Source organism: Schistocerca serialis, chromosome 6, assembly GCF_023864345.2.
Source record: "Schistocerca serialis cubense isolate TAMUIC-IGC-003099 chromosome 6, iqSchSeri2.2, whole genome shotgun sequence".
Taxonomy (NCBI): Eukaryota; Metazoa; Arthropoda; class Insecta; order Orthoptera; family Acrididae; genus Schistocerca; species Schistocerca serialis.
In genome coordinates this window covers 772619484-772644418 of record NC_064643.1, presented here as the reverse complement: position 1 = coordinate 772644418, position 24935 = coordinate 772619484, and positions in this window count along the sequence as shown.

Genomic DNA, 24935 nt, shown 5'->3' with positions numbered 1-24935 from the left:
AACGTTTCTATGGAAACGACAGGATTTACTTTTGGGATACGACAATCATATTTCCGATCAACTAATCCTTCTTTACTGCATCCCTCACTCCCAAACATTGACGAATTCACACGGAAATTGCGTCGCTATGAAATACGAGTACTATGTCGTCTAAGACATTTCCTCCTAAATCGAGTAACGTTTCTATGGAAACGACAGGATTTTCTTTTGGGATACGACAATCTCATTTCCGATCCACTAATCCTACTTTACTGCATCCCTCACTCCCACACATTGACGAATTCACACGGAAATTGCGTCGCTATGAAATACGAGTACTATGTGTTCTAAGACAATTCCTTCTAAATCGAGTAACGTTCCTATGGAAACGACAGGATTTTCTTTTGGGATACGACAATCACATTTCCCATCCACTAAACCTTCTTACTGCAACCCTCACTCCCAAACATTGACGAATTCACACGGAAATTCCGTCGCTATGAAATACGAGTACTATGTGTTCTAAGAGATTTCCTTCTAAATCGAGTAACGTTTCTATGGAAACGACAGGATTTCTTTTGGGATACGACAATCTCATTTCCGATCCACTAATCCTTCTTTACTGCATCCCTCACTCCCTCACATTGACGAATTCACACGGAAATTCCGTCGCTATGAAATACGAGTACTATGTGTTCTAAGACATTTCCTTCTAAATCGAGTAACGTTTCTATGGAAACGACAGGATTTACTTTTGGGATACGACAATCACATTTCCGATCCACTAATCCTTCTTTACTGCATCCCTCACTCCCACACATTGACGAATTCACACGGAAATTGCGTCGCTATGAATTACTGCGGGTTCTATGACATCTCCTTCTAAATCAAGTAACGTTTCTATGAAAACGACAGGACTTTTTGTTGGGATACGACAATCTCATTTCCGATCCACTAATCCTTCTTTACTGCATCCCTCACTCCCAAACATTGACGAATTCACACGGAAATTGCGCCGCTATGAAATACTATGTGTTCTAAAACATTTCCTTCTAAATCGAGTAACGTTTCTATGGAAACGACAGGATTTTCTTTTGGGATACGACAATCACATTTCCGATCCACTAATCCTTCTTTACTGCATCCCTCAATCCCACTCATTGACGAATTCACACGGAAATTGCGTCGCTATGAAATACGAGTACTATGTGTTCTAAGACATTTCCTTCTAAATGAAGTAACGTTTCTATGGAAACGACAGGATTTGCTTTTGGGATACGACAATCACATTTCCCATCCACTAATCCTTCATTACTGCAACCCTCACTCCCAAACATTGACGAATTCACACGGAAATTGCGTCGCTATTAAAATACTATGTGTTCTAAGACATTTCCTTCTAAATCGAGTAACGTTTCTATGGAAACGACAGGATTTTCTTTTAGGATACGACAATCTCATTTCCGATCCACTAATCCTTCTTTACTGCATCCCTCACTCCCACACATTGACGAATTCACACGGAAATTCCGTCGCTATGAAATACGAGTACTATGTGTTCTAAGACATTTCCTTCTAAATCAAGTAACGTTTCTATGGAAACGACAGGATTTACTTTTGGGATACGACAATCACATTTCCGATCCACTAATCCTTCTTTACTGCATCCCTCACTCCCACACATTGACGAATTCACACGGAAATTGCGTCGCTATGAATTACTGCGGGTTCTATGACTTCTCCTTCTAAATCAAGTAACGTTTCTATGGAAACGACAGGACTTTTTGTTGGGATACGACAATCTCATTTCCGATCCACTAATCCTCCTTTACTACATCCCTCACTCCCAAATATTGACGAATTCACACGGAAATTGCGTCGCTATGAAATACTATGTGTTCTAAGACATTTCCTTCTAAATCGAGTAACGTTTCTATGGAAACGACAGGATTTTCTTTTGGGATACGACAATCTCATTTCCGATCCACTAATCCTTCTGTACTGCATCCCTCACTCCCACAGATTTACGAATTCACACGGAAATTGCGTCGCTATGAATTACGAGTACTATGTGTTCTAAGACATTTCCTTCTAAATCGAGTAACGTTTCTATGGAAACGACAGGATTTTCTTTTGGGATACGACAATCTCATTTCCGATCCACTAATCCTTCTTTACTGCATCCCTCACTCCCACACATTGACGAATTCACACGGAAATTGCGTCGCTATGAAATACGAGTACTATGTGTTCTAAGACATTTCCTTCTAAATCGAGTAACGTTTCTATGGAAACGACAGGATTTACTTTTGGGATACGACAATCACATTTCCGATCCACTAATCCTTCTTTACTGCATCCCTCACTCCCACACATTGACGAATTCACACGGAAATTGCGTCGCTATGAATTACTGCGGGTTCTATGACTTCTCCTTCTAAATCAAGTAACGTTTCTATGGAAACGACAGGACTTTTTTTTGGGATACGACAATCTCATTTCCGATCCACAAATCCTTCTTTACTGCATCCCTCACTCCCAAATAATGACGAATTCACACGGAAATTGCGTCGCTATGAAATACTATGTGTTCTAAGACATTTCCTTCTAAATCGAGTAACGTTTCTATGGAAACGACAGGATTTTCTTTTGGGATACGACAATCTCATTTCCGATCCACTAATCCTTCTTTACTGCATCCCTCACTCCCTCAGATTGACGAATTCACACGGAAATTGCGTCGCTATGAATTACGAGTACTATGTGTTCTAAGACATTTCCTTCTAAATCGAGTAACGTTTCTATGGAAACAACAGGATTATCTTTTGGGATACGACAATCTCATTTCCGATCCACTAATCCTTCTTTACTGCATCCCTAACTCCCACACATTGACGAATTCACACGGAAATTCCGTCGCTATGAAATACGAGTACTATGTGTTCTAAGACATTTCCTTCTAAATCGAGTAACGTTTCTATGGAAACGACACGACTTTTTTGGGATACGACAATCTCATTTCCGATCCACTAATCCTTCTTTACTGCATCCCTCACTCCCAAACATTCACGAATTTACACGGAAATTGCGTCGCTATGAAATATTATGTGTTCTAAGACATTTCCATCTAAATCGAGTAACGTTTCTATGGAAACGACAGGATTTTCTATTAGGATACGACAATCTCATTTCCGATCCACTAATCCTTCTTTACTGCATCCCTCACTCCCACACATTGACGAATTCACACGGAAATTCCGTCGCTATGAAATACGAGTACTATGTGTTCTACGACATTTCCTTCTAAATCGAGTAACGTTTCTATGGAAACGACAGGATTTACTTTTGGGATACGACAATCATATTTCCGATCAACTAATCCTTCTTTACTGCATCCCTCACTCCCAAACATTGACGAATTCACACGGAAATTGCGTCGCTATGAAATACGAGTACTATGTCGTCTAAGACATTTCCTCCTAAATCGAGTAACGTTTCTATGGAAACGACAGGATTTCCTTTTGGGATACGACAATCTCATTTCCGATCCACTAATCCTACTTTACTGCATCCCTCACTCCCACACATTGACGAATTCACACGGAAATTGCGTCGCTATGAAATACGAGTACTATGTGTTCTAAGACAATTCCTTCTAAATCGAGTAACGTTCCTATGGAAACGACAGGATTTTCTTTTGGGATACGACAATCACATTTCCCATCCACTAAACCTTCTTACTGCAACCCTCACTCCCAAACATTGACGAATTCACACGGAAATTGCGTCGCTATGAAATACTATGTGTTCTAAGACATTTCCTTCTAAATCGAGTAACGTTTCTATGGAAACGACAGGATTTTCTTTTAGGATACGACAATCTCATTTCCGATCCACTAATCCTTCTTTACTGCATCCCTCACTCCCACACATTGACGAATTCACACGGAAATTCCGTCGCTATGAAATACGAGTACTATGTGTTCTAAGACATTTCCTTCTAAATCGAGTAACGTTTCTATGGAAACGACAGGATTTACTTTTGGGATACGACAATCACATTTCCGATCCACTAATCCTTCTTTACTGCATCCCTCACTCCCACACATTGACGATTTCACACGGAAATTGCGTCGCTATGAATTACTGTGGGTTCTATGACTTCTCCTTCTAAATCAAGTAACGTTTCTATGGAAACGACAGGACTTTTTTTTGGGATACGACAATCTCATTTCCGATCCACTAATCCTTCTTTACTGCATCCCTCACTCCCAAACATTGACGAATTCACACGGAAATTGCGTCGCTATGAAATACTATGTGTTCTAAGACATTTCCTTCTAAATCGAGTAACGTTTCTATGCAAACGACAGGATTTTCTTTTGGGATACGACAATCTCATTTCCGATCCACTAATCCTTCTTTACTGCATCCCTCACTCCCTCAGATTGACGAATTCACACGGAAATTGCGTCGCTATGAATTACGAGTACTATGTGTTCTAAGACATTTCCTTCTAAATCGAGTAACGTTTCTATGGAAACGACAGGATTTACTTTTGGGATACGACAATCACATTTCCGATCCACTAATCCTTCTTTACTGCATCCCTCACTCCCACACATTGACGAATTCACACGGAAATTGCGTCGCTATGAATTACTGCGGGTTCTATGACTTCTCCTTCTAAATCAAGTAACGTTTCTATGGAAACGACAGGACTTTTTTTTGGCATACGACAATCTCATTTCCGATCCACTAATCCTTCTTTACTGCATCCCTCACTCCCAAATAATGACGAATTCACACGGAAATTGCGTCGCTATGAAATACTATGTGTTCTAAGACATTTCCTTCTAAATCGAGTAACGTTTCTATGGAAACGACAGGATTTTCTTTTGGGATACGACAATCTCATTTCCGATCCACTAATCCTTCTTTACTGCATCCCTCACTCCCTCAGATTGACGAATTCACACGGAAATTGCGTCGCTATGAAATACGAGTACTATGTGTTCTAAGACATTTCCTTCTAAATCGAGTAACGTTTCTATGGAAACGACAGGATTTACTTTTGGGATACGACAATCACATTTCCGATCCACTAATCCTTCTTTACTGCATCCCTCACTCCCACACATTGACGAATTCACACGGAAATTGCGTCGCTATGAATTACTGCGGGTTCTATGACTTCTCCTTCTAAATCAAGTAACGTTTCTATGGAAACGACAGGACTTTTTTTTGGGATACGACAATCTCATTTCCGATCCACTAATCCTTCTTTACTGCATCCCTCACTCCCAAATAATGACGAATTCATACGGAAATTGCGTCGCTATGAAATACTATGTGTTCTAAGACATTTCCTTCTAAATCGAGTAACGTTTCTATGGAAACGACAGGATTTTCTTTTGGGATACGACAATCTCATTTCCGATCCACTAATCCTTCTTTACTGCATCCCTCACTCCCTCAGATTGACGAATTCACACGGAAATTGCGTCGCTATGAATTACGAGTACTATGTGTTCTAAGACATTTCCTTCTAAATCGAGTAACGTTTCTATGGAAACAACAGGATTATCTTTTGGGATACGACAATCTCATTTCCGATCCACTAATCCTTCTTTACTGCATCCCTAACTCCCGCACATTGACGAATTCACACGGAAATTCCGTCGCTATGAAATACGAGTACTATGTGTCTAAGACATTTCCTTCTAAATCGAGTAACGTTTCTATGGAAACGACACGACTTTTTTGGGATACGACAATCTCATTTCCGATCCACTAATCCTTCTTTACTGCATCCCTCACTCCCAAACATTCACGAATTTACACGGAAATTGCGTCGCTATGAAATATTATGTGTTCTAAGACATTTCCATCTAAATCGAGTAACGTTTCTATGGAAACGACAGGATTTTCTATTAGGATACGACAATCTCATTTCCGATCCACTAATCCTTCTTTACTGCATCCCTCACTCCCACACATTGACGAATTCACACGGAAATTCCGTCGCTATGAAATACGAGTACTATGTGTTCTACGACATTTCCTTCTAAATCGAGTAACGTTTCTATGGAAACGACAGGATTTACTTTTGGGATACGACAATCATATTTCCGATCAACTAATCCTTCTTTACTGCATCCCTCACTCCCAAACATTGACGAATTCACACGGAAATTGCGTCGCTATGAAATACGAGTACTATGTCGTCTAAGACATTTCCTCCTAAATCGAGTAACGTTTCTATGGAAACGACAGGATTTTCTTTTGGGATACGACAATCTCATTTCCGATCCACTAATCCTACTTTACTGCATCCCTCACTCCCACACATTGACGAATTGACACGGAAATTGCGTCGCTATGAAATACGAGTACTATGTGTTCTAAGACAATTCCTTCTAAATCGAGTAACGTTTCTATGGAAACGACAGGATTTTCTTTTGGGATACGACAATCACATTTCCCATCCACTAAACCTTCTTACTGCAACCCTCACTCCCAAACATTGACGAATTCACACGGAAATTGCGTCGCTATGAAATACTATGTGTTTAAAGACATTTCCGTCTAAATCGAGTAACGTTTCTATGGAAACGACAGGATTTTCTTTTAGGATACGACAATCTCATTTCCGATCCACTAATCCTTCTTTACTGCATCCCTCACTCCCACACATTGACGAATTCACACGGAAATTCCGTCGCTATGAAATACGAGTACTATGTGTTCTAAGACATTTCCTTCTAAATCGAGTAACGTTTCTATGGAAACGACAGGATTTACTTTTGGGATACGACAATCACATTTCCGATCCACTAATCCTTCTTTACTGCATCCCTCACTCCCACACATTGACGATTTCACACGGAAATTGCGTCGCTATGAATTACTGTGGGTTCTATGACTTCTCCTTCTAAATCAAGTAACGTTTCTATGGAAACGACAGGACTTTTTTTTGGGATACGACAATCTCATTTCCGATCCACTAATCCTTCTTTACTGCATCCCTCACTCCCAAACATTGACGAATTCACACGGAAATTGCGTCGCTATGAAATACTATGTGTTCTAAGACATTTCCTTCTAAATCGAGTAACGTTTCTATGCAAACGACAGGATTTTCTTTTGGGATACGACAATCTCATTTCCGATCCACTAATCCTTCTTTACTGCATCCCTCACTCCCTCAGATTGACGAATTCACACGGAAATTGCGTCGCTATGAATTACGAGTACTATGTGTTCTAAGACATTTCCTTCTAAATCGAGTAACGTTTCTATGGAAACGACAGGATTTACTTTTGGGATACGACAATCACATTTCCGATCCACTAATCCTTCTTTACTGCATCCCTCACTCCCACACATTGACGAATTCACACGGAAATTGCGTCGCTATGAATTACTGCGGGTTCTATGACATCTCCTTCTAAATCAAGTAACGTTTCTATGAAAACGACAGGACTTTTTGTTGGGATACGACAATCTCATTTCCGATCCACTAATCCTTCTTTACTGCATCCCTCACTCCCAAACATTGACGAATTCACACGGAAATTGCGTCGCTATGAAATACTATGTGTTCTAAAACATTTCCTTCTAAATCGAGTAACGTTTCTATGGAAACGACAGGATTTTCTTTTGGGATACGACAATCACATTTCCGATCCACTAATCCTTCTTTACTGCATCCCTCAATCCCACTCATTGGCGAATTCACACGGAAATTGCGTCGCTATGAAATACGAGTACTATGTGTTCTAAGACATTTCCTTCTAAATGAAGTAACGTTTCTATGGAAACGACAGGATTTCCTTTTGGGATACGACAATTACATTTCCCATCCACTAATCCTTCATTACTGCAACCCTCACCCCCAAACATTGACGAATTCACACGGAAATTGCGTCGCTATTAAAATACTATGTGTTCTAAGACATTTCCTTCTAAATCGAGTAACGTTTCTATGGAAACGACAGGATTTTCTTTTAGGATACGACAATCTCATTTCCGATCCACTAATCCTTCTTTACTGCATCCCTCACTCCCACACATTGACGAATTCACACGGAAATTCCGTCGCTATGAAATACGAGTACTATGTGTTCTAAGACATTTCCTTCTAAATCAAGTAACGTTTCTATGGAAACGACAGGATTTACTTTTGGGATACGACAATCACATTTCCGATCCACTAATCCTTCTTTACTGCATCCCTCACTCCCACACATTGACGAATTCACACGGAAATTGCGTCGCTATGAATTACTGCGGGTTCTATGACTTCTCCTTCTAAATAAAGTAACGTTTCTATGGAAACGACAGGACTTTTTGTTGGGATACGACAATCTCATTTCCGATCCACTAATCCTCCTTTACTACATCCCTCACTCCCAAATATTGACGAATTCACACGGAAATTGCGTCGCTATGAAATACTATGTGTTCTAAGACATTTCCTTCTAAATCGAGTAACGTTTCTATGGAAACGACAGGATTTTCTTTTGGGATACGACAATCTCATTTCCGATCCACTAATCCTTCTGTACTGCATCCCTCACTCCCACAGATTGACGAATTCACACGGAAATTGCGTCGCTATGAATTACGAGTACTATGTGTTCTAAGACATTTCCTTCTAAATCGAGTAACGTTTCTATGGAAACGACAGGATTTTCTTTTGGGATACGACAATCACATTTCCCATCCACTAAACCTTCTTACTGCAACCCTCACTCCCAAACATTGACGAATTCACACGGAAATTGCGTCGTTATGAAATACTATGTGTTCTAAGACATTTCCTTCTAAATCGAGTAACGTTTCTATGGAAACGACAGGATTTACTTTTGGGATACGACAATCACATTTCCGATCCACTAATCCTTCTTTACTGCATCCCTCACTCCCACACATTGACGAATTCACACGGAAATTGCGTCGCTATGAATTACTGCGGGTTCTATGACTTCTCCTTCTAAATCAAGTAACGTTTCTATGGAAACGACAGGACTTTTTTTTGGGATACGACAATCTCATTTCCGATCCACTAATCCTTCTTTACTGCATCCCTCACTCCCAAATAATGACGAATTCACACGGAAATTGCGACGCTATGAAATACTATGTGTTCTAAGACATTTCCTTCTAAATCGAGTAACGTTTCTATGGAAACGACAGGATTTTCTTTTGGGATACGACAATCTCATTTCCGATCCACTAATCCTTCTTTACTGCATCCCTCACTCCCTCAGATTGACGAATTCACACGGAAATTGCGTCGCTATGAATTACGAGTACTATGTGTTCTAAGACATTTCCTTCTAAATCGAGTAACGTTTCTATGGAAACGACAGGACTTTTTTGGGATACGACAATCTCATTTCCGATCCACTAATCCTTCTTTACTGCATCCCTCACTCCCAAACATTCACGAATTTACACGGAAATTGCGTCGCTATGAAATATTATGTGTTCTAAGACATTTCCATCTAAATCGAGTAACGTTTCTATGGAAACGACAGGATTTTCTATTAGGATACGACAATCTCATTTCCGATCCACTAATCCTTCTTTACTGCATCCCTCACTCCCACACATTGACGAATTCACACGGAAATTCCGTCGCTATGAAATACGAGTACTATGTGTTCTAAGACATTTCCTTCTAAATCGAGTAACGTTTCTATGGAAACGACAGGATTTACTTTTGGGATACGACAATCATATTTCCGATCAACTAATCCTTCTTTACTGCATCCCTCACTCCCAAACATTGACGAATTCACACGGAAATTGCGTCGCTATGAAATACGAGTACTATGTCGTCTAAGACATTTCCTCCTAAATCGAGTAACGTTTCCATGGAAGCGACAGGATTTTCTTTTGGGATACGACAATCTCATTTCCGATCCACTAATCCTTCTTTACTGCATCCCTCACTCCCACACATTGACGAATTCACACGGAAATTGCGTCGCTATGAAATACGAGTACTATGTGTTCTAAGACAATTCCTTCTAAATCGAGTAACGTTTCTATGGAAACGACAGGATTTTCTTTTGGGATACGACAATCACATTTCCCATCCACTAAACCTTCTTACTGCAACACTCACTCCCAAACATTGACGAATTCACACGGAAATTGCGTCGCTATGAAATACTATGTGTTCTAAGACATTTCCTTCTAAATCGAGTAACGTTTCTATGGAAACGACAGGATTTTCTTTTAGGATACGACAATCTCATTTCCGATCCACTAATCCTTCTTTACTGCATCCCTCACTCCCACACATTGACGAATTCACACGGAAATTCCGTCGCTATGAAATACGAGTACTATGTGTTCTAAGACATTTCCTTCTAAATCGAGTAACGTTTCTATGGAAACGACAGGATTTACTTTTGGGATACGACAATCACATTTCCGATCCACTAATCCTTCTTTACTGCATCCCTCACTCCCACACATTGACGATTTCACACGGAAATTGCGTCGCTATGAATAACTGTGGGTTCTATGACTTCTCCTTCTAAATCAAGTAACGTTTCTATGGAAACGACAGGACTTTTTTTTGGGATACGACAATCTCATTTCCGATCCACTAATCCTTCTTTACTGCATCCCTCACTCCCAAACATTGACGAATTCACACGGAAATTGCGTCGCTATGAAATACTATGTGTTCTAAGACATTTCCTTCTAAATCGAGTAACGTTTCTATGCAAACGACAGGATTTTCTTTTGGGATACGACAATCTCATTTCCGATCCACTAATCCTTCTTTACTGCATCCCTCACTCCCTTAGATTGACGAATTCACACGGAAATTGCGTCGCTATGAATTACGAGTACTATGTGTTCTAAGACATTTCCTTCTAAATCGAGTAACGTTTCTATGGAAACGACAGGATTATCTTTTGGGATACGACAATCTCATTTCCGATCCACTAATCCTTCTTTACTGCATCCCTCACTCCCACACATTGACGAATTCACACGGAAATTGCGTCGCTATGAAATACGAGTACTATGTGTTCTAAGACATTTCCTTCTAAATCGAGTAACGTTTAATGAAAACGACAGGATTTTCTTTTGGGATACGACAATCACATTTCCAATCCACTAATCCTTCTTTACTGCATCCTTCACTCCCACACATTGACGAATTCACACGGACATTGCGTCGCTATGAAATACGAGTACTATGTGTTCTAAGACATTTCCTTCTAAATCGTGTAACGTTTCTATGGAAACGACAGGATTTTCTTTTGGGATACGACAATCACATTTCCGATCCACTAATCCTTCTTTACTGCATCCTTCACTCCCACACATTGACGAATTCACACGGAAATTGCGTCGCTATGAATTACTATGGGTTCTATGACTTCTTCTAAATCAAGTAACGTTTCTATGGAAACGACAGGACTTTTTTTTGGGATACGACAATCTCATTTCCGATCCACAAAACCTTCTTTACTGCATCCCTCACTCCCAAACATTCACGAATTTACACGGAAATTGCGTCGCTATGAAATACTATGTGTTCTAAGACATTTCCTTCTAAATCGAGTAACGTTTCTATGGAAACGACTGGATTTTCTTTTGGGATACGACAATTTCATTTCCGATCCACTAATCCTTCTTTACTGCATCCCCCACTCCCAAACATTGACGAATTCACACTGAAATTCCGTCGCTATGAAATACGAGTAGTATGTGTTCTAAGACATTTCCTTCTAAATCGAGTAACGTTTCTATGGAAACGATAGGATTTTCTTTTGGGATACGACAATCACATTTCCGATCCATTAATCCTTCTTTACTGCATCCCTCACTCCATTGCCGAATTCACACGGAAATTGCGTCGCTATGAAATACTATGTGTTCTAAGACATTTCTTTCTAAATCAAGTAACGTTTCTATGGAAACGACAGGATTTTCTTTTGGGATACGACAATCTCATTTCCGATCCACTAATCCTTCTTTACTGCATCCCTAACTCCCACACATTGACGAATTCACACGGAAATTCCGTCGCTATGAAATACGAGTACTATGTGTTCTAAGACATTTCCTTCTAAATCGAGTAACGTTTCTATGGAAACGACAGGACTTTTTTGGGATACGACAATCTCATTTCCGATCCACTAATCCTTCTTTACTGCATCCCTCAGTCCCAAACATTCGCGAATTTACACGGAAATTGCGTCGCTATGAAATATTATGTGTTCTAAGACATTTCCATCTAAATCGAGTAACGTTTCTATGGAAACGACAGGATTTTCATTTAGGATACGACAATCTCATTTCCGATCCACTAATCCTTCTTTACTGCATCCCTCACTCCCACACATTGACGAATTCACACGGAAATTCCGTCGCTATGAAATACGAGTACTATGTGTTCTACGACATTTCCTTCTAAATCGAGTAACGTTTCTATGGAAACGACAGGATTTACTTTTGGGATACGACAATCACATTTCCGATCAACTAATCCTTCTTTACTGCATCCCTCACTCCCAAACATTGACGAATTCACACGGAAATTGCGTCGCTATGAAATACGAGTACTATGTCGTCTAAGACATTTCCTCCTAAATCGAGTAACGTTTCTATGGAAACGACAGGATTTTCTTTTGGGATACGACAATCTCATTTCCGATCCACTAATCCTTCTTTACTGCATCCCTCACTCCCACACATTGACGAATTCACACGGAAATTGCGTCGCTATGAAATACGAGTACTATGTGTTCTAAGACAATTCCTTCTAAATCGAGTAACGTTTCTATGGAAACGACAGGATTTTCTTTTGGGATACGACAATCACATTTCCCATCCACTAAACCTTCTTACTGCAACCCTCACTCCCAAACATTGACGAATTCACACGGAAATTGCGTCGCTATGAAATACTATGTGTTCTAAGACATTTCCTTCTAAATCGAGTAACGTTTCTATGGAAACGACAGGATTTTCTTTTAGGATACGACAATCTCATTTCCGATCCACTAATCCTTCTTTACTGCATTCCTCACTCCCACACATTGACGAATTCACACGGAAATTCCGTCGCTATGAAATACGAGTACTATGTGTTCTAAGACATTTCCTTCTAAATCGAGTAACGTTTCTATGGAAACGACAGGATTTACTTTTGGGATACGACAATCACATTTCCGATCCACTAATCCTTCTTTACTGCATCCCTCACTCCCACACATTGACGATTTCACACGGAAATTGCGTCGCTATGAATTACTGTGGGTTCTATGACTTCTCCTTCTAAATCAAGTAACGTTTCTATGGAAACGACAGGACTTTTTTTTGGGATACGACAATCTCATTTCCGATCCACTAATCCTTCTTTACTGCATCCCTCACTCCCAAACATTGACGAATTCACACGGAAATTGCGTCGCTATGAAATACTATGTGTTCTAAGACATTTCCTTCTAAATCGAGTAACGTTTCTATGCAAACGACAGGATTTTCTTTTGGGATACGACAATCTCATTTCCGATCCACTAATCCTTCTTTACTGCATCCCTCACTCCCTCAGATTGACGAATTCACACGGAAATTGCGTCGCTATGAATTACGAGTACTATGTGTTCTAAGACATTTCCTTTTAAATCGAGTAACGTTTCTATGGAAACGACAGAATTATCTTTTGGGATACGACAATCTCATTTCCGATCCACTAATCCTTCTTTACTGCATCCCTCACTCCCACACATTGACGAATTCACACGGAAATTGCGTCGCTATGAATTACGAGTACTATGTGTTCTAAGACATTTCCTTCTAAATCGAGTAACGTTTCTATGAAAACGACAGGATTTTCTTTTGGGATACGACAATCACATTTCCAATCCACTAATCCTTCTTTACTGCATACTTCACTCCCACACATTGACGAATTCACACGGACATTGCGTCGCTATGAAATACGAGTACTATGTGTTCTAAGACATTTCCTTCTAAATCGTGTAACGTTTCTATGGAAACGACAGGATTTTCTTTTGGGATACGACAATCACATTTCCGATCCACTAATCCTTCTTTACTGCATCCTTCACTCCCACACATTGACGAATTCACACGGAAATTGCGTCGCTATGAATTACTATGGGTTCTATGACTTCTTCTAAATCAAGTAACGTTTCTATGGAAACGACAGGACTTTTTTTTGGGATACGACAATCTCATTTCCGATCCACAAAACCTTCTTTACTGCATCCCTCACTCCCAAACATTCACGAATTTACACGGAAATTGCGTCGCTATGAAATACTATGTGTTCTAAGACATTTCCTTCTAAATCGAGTAACGTTTCTATGGAAACGACTGGATTTTCTTTTGGGATACGACAATTTCATTTCCGATCCACTAATCCTTCTTTACTGCATCCCCCACTCCCAAACATTGACGAATTCACACTGAAATTCCGTCGCTATGAAATACGAGTACTATGTGTTCTAAGACATTTCCTTCTAAATGGAGTAACGTTTCTATGGAAACGATAGGATTTTCTTTTGGGATACGACAATCACATTTCCGATCCATTAATCCTTCTTTACTGCATCCCTCACTCCATTGCCGAATTCACACGGAAATTGCGTCGCTATGAAATACTATGTGTTCTAAGACATTTCTTTCTAAATCAAGTAACGTTTCTATGGAAACGACAGGATTTTCTTTTGGGATACGACAATCTCATTTCCGATCCACTAATCCTTCTTTACTGCATCCCTAACTCCCACACATTGACGAATTCACACGGAAATTCCGTCGCTATGAAATACGAGTACTATGTGTTCTAAGACATTTCCTTCTAAATCGAGTAACGTTTCTATGGAAACGACAGGACTTTTTTGGGATACGACAATCTCATTTCCGATCCACTAATCCTTCTTTCCTGCATCCCTCACTCCCAAACATTCACGAATTTACACGGAAATTGCGTCGCTATGAAATATTATGTGTTCTAAGACATTTCCATCTAAATCGAGTAACGTTTCTATGGAAACGACAGGATTTTCTTTTTGGATACGACAATCTCATTTCCGATCCACTAATCCTTCTTTACTGCATCCCTCACTCCCACACATTGACGAATTCACACGGAAATTCCGTCGCTATGAAATACGAGTACTATGTGTTCTACGACATTTCCTTCTAAATCGAGTAACGTTTCTATGGAAACGACAGGATTTACTTTTGGGATACGACAATCACATTTCCGATCAACTAATCCTTCTTTACTGCATCCCTCACTCCCAAACATTGACGAATTCACACGGAAATTGCGTCGCTATGAAATACGAGTACTATGTCGTCTAAGACATTTCCTCCTAAATCGAGTAACGTTTCTATGGAAACGACAGGATTTTCTTTTGGGATACGACAATCTCATTTCCGATCCACTAATCCTTCTTTACTGCATCCCTCACTCCCACACATTGACGAATTCACACGGAAATTGCGTCGCTATGAAATACGAGTACTATGTGTTCTAAGACAATTCCTTCTAAATCGAGTAACGTTTCTATGGAAACGACAGGATTTTCTTTTGGGATACGACAATCACATTTCCCATCCACTAAACCTTCTTACTGCAACCCTCACTCCCAAACATTGACGAATTCACACGGAAATTGCGTCGCTATGAAATACTATGTGTTCTAAGACATTTCCTTCTAAATCTAGTGACGTTTCTATGGAAACGACAGGATTTTCTTTTAGGATACGACAATCTCATTTCCGATCCACTAATCCTTCTTTACTGCATCCCTCACTCCCACACATTGACGAATTCGCACGGAAATTCCGTCGCTATGAAATACGAGTACTATGTGTTCTAAGACATTTCCTTCTAAATCGAGTAAAGTTTCTATGGAAACGACAGGATTTACTTTTGGGATACGACAATCACATTTCCGATCCACTAATCCTTCTTTACTGCATCCCTCACTCCCACACATTGACGATTTCACACGGAAATTGCGTCGCTACGAATTACTGTGGGTTCTATGACTTCTCCTTCTAAATCAAGTAACGTTCCTATATAAACGACAGGACTTTTTTTTGGGATACGACAATCTCATTTCCGATCCACTAATCCTTCTTTACTGCATCCCTCACTCCCAATCATTGACGAATTCACACGGAAATTGCGTCGCTATGAAATACTATGTGTTCTAACACATTTCCTTCTAAATCGAGTAACGTTTCTATGGAAACGACAGGATTTTCTTTTGGGATACGACAATCTCATTTCCGATCCACTAATCCTTCTTTACTGCATCCCTCACTCCCACACATTGACGAATTCACACGGAAATTGCGTCGCTATGAAATACGAGTACTATGTGTTCTAAGACATTTCCTTCTAAATCGAGTAACGTTTCTATGGAAACGACAGGATTTTCTTTTGGGATACGACAATCACATTTCCGATCCACTAATCCTTCTTTACTGCATCCCTCACTCCCAAACATTGTCGAATTCACACGGAAATGGCGTCGCTATAAATTACTATGGGTTCTATGACTTTTCCTTCTAAATCGAGACACGTTTCTATGGAAACGACAGGATTTTCTTTTGGGATACGACAATCTCATTTCCGATCCACTAATCCTTCTTTACTGCATCCCTCACTCCCACACATTGACGAATTCACACGGAAATTGCGTCGCTATGAAATACGAGTACTATGTGTTCTAAGACAATTCCTTCTAAATCGAGTAACGTTTCTATGGAAACGACAGGATTTTCTTTTGGGATACGACAATCACATTTCCCATCCACTAAACCTTCTTACTGCAACCCTCACTCCCAAACATTGACGAATTCACACGGAAATTGCGTCGCTATGAAATGCTATGTGTTCTAAGACATTTCCTTCTAAATCGAGTAACGTTTCTATGGAAACGACAGGATTTTCTTTTAGGATACGACAATCTCATTTCCGATCCACTAATCCTTCTTTACTGCATCCCTCACTCCCACACATTGACGAATTCACACGGAAATTCCGTCGCTATGAAATACGAGTACTATGTGTTCTAAGACATTTCCTTCTAAATCGAGTAACGTTTCTATGGAAACGACAGGATTTACTTTTGGGATACGACAATCACATTTCCGATCCACTAATCCTTCTTTACTGCATCCCTCACTCCCACACATTGACGATTTCACACGGAAATTGCGTCGCTATGAATTACTGTGGGTTCTATGACTTCTCCTTCTAAATCAAGTAACGTTTCTATGGAAACGACAGGACTTTTTTTTGGGATACGACAATCTCATTTCCGATCCACTAATCCTTCTTTACTGCATCCCTCACTCCCAAACATTGACGAATTCACACGGAAATTGCGTCGCTATGAAATACTATGTGTTCTAAGACATTTCCTTCTAAATCGAGTAACGTTTCTATGCAAACGACAGGATTTTCTTTTGGGATACGACAATCTCATTTCCGATCCACTAATCCTTCTTTACTGCATCCCTCACTCCCTCAGATTGACGAATTCACACGGAAATTGCGTCGCTATGAATTACGAGTACTATGTGTTCTAAGACATTTCCTTTTAAATCGAGTAACGTTTCTATGGAAACGACAGAATTATCTTTTGGGATACGACAATCTCATTTCCGATCCACTAATCCTTCTTTACTGCATCCCTCACTCCCACACATTGACGAATTCACACGGAAATTGCGTCGCTATGAATTACGAGTACTATGTGTTCTAAGACATTTCCTTCTAAATCGAGTAACGTTTCTATGAAAACGACAGGATTTTCTTTTGGGATACGACAATCACATTTCCAATCCACTAATCCTTCTTTACTGCATACTTCACTCCCACACATTGACGAATTCACACGGACATTGCGTCGCTATGAAATACGAGTACTATGTGTTCTAAGACATTTCCTTCTAAATCGTGTAACGTTTCTATGGAAACGACAGGATTTTCTTTTGGGATACGACAATCACATTTCCGATCCACTAATCCTTCTTTACTGCATCCTTCACTCCCACACATTGACGAATTCACACGGAAATTGCGTCGCTATGAATTACTATGGGTTCTATGACTTCTTCTAAATCAAGTAACGTTTCTATGGAAACGACAGGACTTTTTTTTGGGATACGACAATCTCATTTCCGATCCACAAAACCTTCTTTACTGCATCCCTCACTCCCAAACATTCACGAATTTACACGGAAATTGCGTCGCTATGAAATACTATGTGTTCTAAGACATTTCCTTCTAAATCGAGTAACGTTTCTATGGAAACGACTGGATTTTCTTTTGGGATACGACAATTTCATTTCCGATCCACTAATCCTTCTTTACTGCATCCCCCACTCCCAAACATTGACGAATTCACACTGAAATTCCGTCGCTATGAAATACGAGTACTATGTGTTCTAAGACATTTCCTTCTAAATGGAGTAACGTTTCTATGGAAACGATAGGATTTTCTTTTGGGATACGACAATCACATTTCCGATCCATTAATCCTTCTTTACTGCATCCCTCACTCCATTGCCGAATTTTCACGGAAATTGCGTCGCTATGAAATACTATGTGTTCTAAGACATTTCTTTCTAAATCAAGTAACGTTTCTATGGAAACGACAGGATTTTCTTTTGGGATACGACAATCTCATTTCCGATCCACTAATCCTTCTTTACTGCATCCCTAACTCCCACACATTGACGAATTCACACGGAAATTCCGTCGCTATGAAATACGAGTACTATGTGTTCTAAGACATTTCCTTCTAAATCGAGTAACGTTTCTATGGAAACGACAGGACTTTTTTGGGATACGACAATCTCATTTCCGATCCACTAATCCTTCTTTCCTGCATCCCTCACTCCCAAACATTCACGAATTTACACGGAAATTGCGTCGCTATGAAATATTATGTGTTCTAAGACATTTCCATCTAAATCGAGTAACGTTTCTATGGAAACGACAGGATTTTCTTTTTGGATACGACAATCTCATTTCCGATCCACTAATCCTTCTTTACTGCATCCCTCACTCCCACACATTGACGAATTCACACGGAAATTCCGTCGCTATGAAATACGAGTACTATGTGTTCTACGACATTTCCTTCTAAATCGAGTAACGTTTCTATGGAAACGACAGGATTTACTTTTGGGATACGACAATCACATTTCCGATCAACTAATCCTTCTTTACTGCATCCCTCACTCCCAAACATTGACGAATTCACACGGAAATTGCGTCGCTATGAAATACGAGTACTATGTCGTCTAAGACATTTCCTCCTAAATCGAGTAACGTTTCTATGGAGACGACAGGATTTTCTTTTGGGATACGACAATCTCATTTCCGATCCACTAATCCTTCTTTACTGCATCCCTCACTCCCACACATTGACGAATTCACACGGAAATTGCGTCGCTATGAAATACGAGTACTATGTGTTCTAAGACAATTCCTTCTAAATCGAGTAACGTTTCTATGGAAACGACAGGATTTTCTTTTGGGATACGACAATCACATTTCCCATCCACTAAACCTTCTTACTGCAACCCTCACTCCCAAACATTGACGAATTCACACGGAAATTGCGTCGCTATGAAATACTATGTGTTCTAAGACATTTCCTTCTAAATCGAGTGACGTTTCTATGGAAACGACAGGATTTTCTTTTAGGATACGACAATCTCATTTCCGATCCACTAATCCTTCTTTACTGCATCCCTCACTCCCACACATTGACGAATTCGCACGGAAATTCCGTCGCTATGAAATACGAGTACTATGTGTTCTAAGACATTTCCTTCTAAATCGAGTAAAGTTTCTATGGAAACGACAGGATTTACTTTTGGGATACGACAATCACATTTCCGATCCACTAATCCTTCTTTACTGCATCCCTCACTCCCACACATTGACGATTTCACACGGAAATTGCGTCGCTACGAATTACTGTGGGTTCTATGACTTCTCCTTCTAAATCAAGTAACGTTCCTATATAAACGACAGGACTTTTTTTTGGGATACGACAATCTCATTTCCGATCCACTAATCCTTCTTTACTGCATCCCTCACTCCCAATCATTGACGAATTCACACGGAAATTGCGTCGCTATGAAATACTATGTGTTCTAACACATTTCCTTCTAAATCGAGTAACGTTTCTATGGAAACGACAGGATTTTCTTTTGGGATACGACAATCTCATTTCCGATCCACTAATCCTTCTTTACTGCATCCCTCACTCCCACACATTGACGAATTCACACGGAAATTGCGTCGCTATGAAATACGAGTACTATGTGTTCTAAGACATTTCCTTCTAAATCGAGTAACGTTTCTATGGAAACGACAGGATTTTCTTTTGGGATACGACAATCACATTTCCGATCCACTAATCCTTCTTTACTGCATCCCTCACTCCCAAACATTGTCGAATTCACACGGAAATGGCGTCGCTATAAATTACTATGGGTTCTATGACTTTTCCTTCTAAATCGAGACACGTTTCTATGGAAACGACAGGATTTTCTTTTGGGATACGACAATCACATTTCCGATCCACTAATCCTTCTTTACTGCATCCCTCACTCCCAAACATTGACGAATTCACACGGAAATTGCGTCGCTATGAAATACTATGTGTTCTAAGACATTTCCTTCTAAATCGAGTAACGTTTCTATGGAAACGACAGGATTTTCTTTTGGGATACGACAATCTCATTTCCGATCCACTAATCCTTCTTTACTGCATCCCTCACTCCCACACATTGACGAATTCACACGGAAATTGCGTCGCTATGAAATACGAGTACTATGTGTTCTAAGACATTTCCTTCTAAATCGAGTAACGTTTCTATGGAAACGACAGGATTTTCTTTTGGGATACGACAATCTCATTTCCGATCCACTAATCCTTCTTTACTGCATCCCTCACTCCCAAACATTGACGAATTCACACGGAAATTGCGTCGCTATGAAATACTATGTTTTCTAAGACATTTCCTTTTAAATCGAGTAACGTTTCTATGGAAATGACAGGATTTTCTTTTGGGATACGACAATCACATTTCCGATCCACTAATCCTTCTTTACTCCATCCCTCACTCCCAAACATTGACGAATTCACACGGAAATTGCGTCGCTATGAATTACTATGGGTTCTATGACTTCTCCTTCTAAATCGAGTAACGTTTCTATTTAAACGACAGGATTTTCTTTTGGGATACGACAATCTCATTTCCGATCCACTAATCCTTCTTTACTGCATCCCTCACTCCCACACATTGACGAATTCACACGGAAATTGCGTCGCTATGAAATACGAGTACTATGTGTTCTAAGACATTTCCTTCTAAATCGAGTAACGTTTCTATGGAAACGACAGGATTTTCTTTTGGGATACGACAATCTCATTTCCGATCCACTAATCCTTCTTTACTGCATCCCTCACTCCCACACATTGACGAATTCACACGGACATTGCGTCGCTATGAAGTACGAGTACTATGTGTTCTAAGACATTTCCTTCTAATTCGAGTAACGTTTCTATGGAAACGACAGGATTTTCTTTTGGGATACGACAATCTCGTTTCCGATCCACTAATCCTTCTTTACTGCATCCCTCACTTCCACACATTGAAGAATTCACACGGAAATTGCGTTCCTAAGAAATACGAGTACTATGTGTTCTAAGACTTTTCCTTCTAAATCGAGTCACGTTTCTATGGAAACGACAGGATTTTCTTTTGGGATACGACAATCTCATTACCGATCCACTAATCCTTCTTTACTGCATCCCTCACTCCCACACATTGACGAATTCACACGGAAATTGCGTCGCTATGAAATACGAGTACTATGTGTTCTAAGACACTTCCTTCTAAATCGAGTAACGTTTCTATGGAAACGACAGGATTTTCTTTTGGGATACGACAATCACATTTCCGATCCACTAATCCTTCTTTACTGCAAATCTCACTCCCAAACACTGACAAATTCACACGGAAATTGCGTCGCTATGAAATACGAGTACTATGTGTTCTAAGACATTTCCTTCTAAATCGAGTAACGTTTCTATGGAAACGACAGGATTTTCTTTTGGGATACGACAATCACATTTCCGATCCACTAATCCTTCTTTACTGCATCCCTCACTCCCAAACATTGACGAATTCACACGGAAATTCCGTCGCTATGAAATACGAGTACTATGTGTCAGAAGACATTTCCTTCTAAATCGAGTAACGTTTCTATGGAAACGACAGGATTTTCTTTTGGGATACGACAATCACATTTCCGATCCACTAACCCTTCTTTACTGCATCCCTCACTCCCACACATTGACGAATTCACACGGAAATTGCGTCGCTATGAAATACGAGTACTATGTGTTCTAAGACATTTCGTTCTAAATCGAGTAACGTTTCTATGGAAACGACAGGATTTTCTTTTGGGATTCGACAATCACATTTCCGATCCACTAATCCTTCTTTACTACATCCCTCACTCCCACACATTCACGAATTCACACGGAAATTGCGTCGCTATGAATTACTATGGATTCTATGACTTCTCCTTCTAAATCAAGTAACGTTTCTATGGAAACGACAGGACTTTTTTTTGGGATACGACAATCTCATTTCCGATCCACTAATCCTTCTTTACTGCATCCCTCACTCCCAAACATTGACGAATTCACACGGAAATTGCGTCGCTATGAAATACTATGTGTTCTAAGACATTTCTTTCTAAATCGAGTAACGTTTCTATGGAAACGACAGGATTTTCTTTTGGGATACGACAATCTCATTTCCGATCCACTAATCCTCCTTTACTGCATTCCTCACTCCCACACATTGACGAATTCACACGGAAATTGCGTCGCTATGAAATACTATGTGTTCTAAGACATTTCCTTCTAAATCGAGTGACGTTTCTATGGAAACGACAGGATTTTCTTTTGGGATACGACAATGACATTTCCGATCCACTAATCCTTCTTTACCCCATCCCTCACTCCCAAACATTGACGAATTCACACGGAAATTGCGTCGCTATGAATTACTATGGGTTCTATGACTTCTCCTTCTAAATCGAGTAACGTTTCTATGGAAACGACAGGATTTTCTTTTCGGATACGACAATGTCATTTCCGATCCACTAATCCTTCTTTACTGCATCCCTCACTCCCACACATTGACAAACTCACACGGAAATTGCGTCGCTATGAAATACGAGTACTATGTGTTCTAAGACATTTCCTTCTAAATCGAGTAACGTTTCTATGGAAACGTCACGATTTTCTTTTGGGATACGACAATCTCATTTCCGATCCACTAATCCTTCTTTACTGCATCCCTCACTCCCACACATTGACGAATTCACACGGAAATTGCGTCGCTATGAAATACGAGTACTATGTGTTCTAAGACATTTCCTTCTAAATCGAGTAACGTTTCTATGGAAACGACAGGATTTTCTTTTGGGATACGACAATCTCATTTCCGATCCACTAATCCTTCTTTACTGCATCCCTCACTCCCACACATTGACGAATTCACACGGAAATTGCGTCGCTATGAAATACGAGTACTATGTGTTCTAAGACATTTCCTTCTAAATCGAGTAACGTTTCTATGGAAACGACAGGATTTTCTTTTGGGATACGACAATCTCATTTCCGATCCACTAATCCTTCTTTACTGCATCCCTCACTCCCACACATTGACGAATTCACACGGAAATTGCGTCGCTATGAAATACGAGTACTTTGTGTTCTAAGACATTTCCTTCCAAATCGAGTAACGTTTCTGTGGAATCGACAGGATTTTCTTTTGGGATACGACAATCACATTTCCGATTCACTAATCCTTCTTTACTGTATCCCTCACTCCCAAACATTGACGAATTCACACAGAAATTGCGTCGCTATGAAATACTATGTGTTCTAAGACATTTCCTTCTAAATCGAGTAACGTTTCTATGGAAACGACAGGATTTTCTTTTGGGATACGACAATCACATTTCCGATCCACTAATCCTTCTTTACTCCATCCCTCACTCCCAAACATTGACGAATTCACACGGAATTTCCGTCGCTATGAAATACGAGTACTATGTGTTCTAAGACATTTCCTTCTAAATCGAGTAACGTTTCTATGGAAACGAGATGATTTTCTTTTGGGATTCGACAATCACATTTCCGTTCCACTAATCCTTCTTTACTACATCCCTCACTCCCACACATTCACGAATTCACACGGAAATTGCGTCGCTATGAATTACTATGGATTCTATGACTTCTCCTTCTAAATCAAGTAACGTTTCTATGGAAACGTCAGGACTTTTTTTTGGGATACGACAATCTCATTTCTGATCCACTAATCCTTCTTTACTGCATCCCTCACTCCCAAACATTGACGAATTCACACGGAAATTGCGTCGCTATGAAATACTATGTGTTCTAAGACATTTCTTTCTAAATCGAGTAACGTTTCTATGGAAACGACAGGATTTTCTTTTGGGATACGACAATCTCATTTCCGATCCACTAATCCTCCTTTACTGCATTCCTCACTCCCACACATTGACGAATTCACACGGAAATTGGGTCGCTATGAAATACGAGTACTATGTGTTCTAAGACATTTCCTTCTAAATCGAGTAACGTTTCTATGGAAACGACAGGATTTTCTTTTGGGATACGACAATCACATTTCCGATCCACTAATCCTTCTTTACTGCATCCCTCACTCCCAAACATTGACGAATTCACACGGATATTCCGTCGCTATGAAATACGAGTACTATGTGTTCTAAGACATTTCCTTCTAAATCGAGTAACGTTTCTATGGAAACGACAGGATTTTCTTTTGGGATA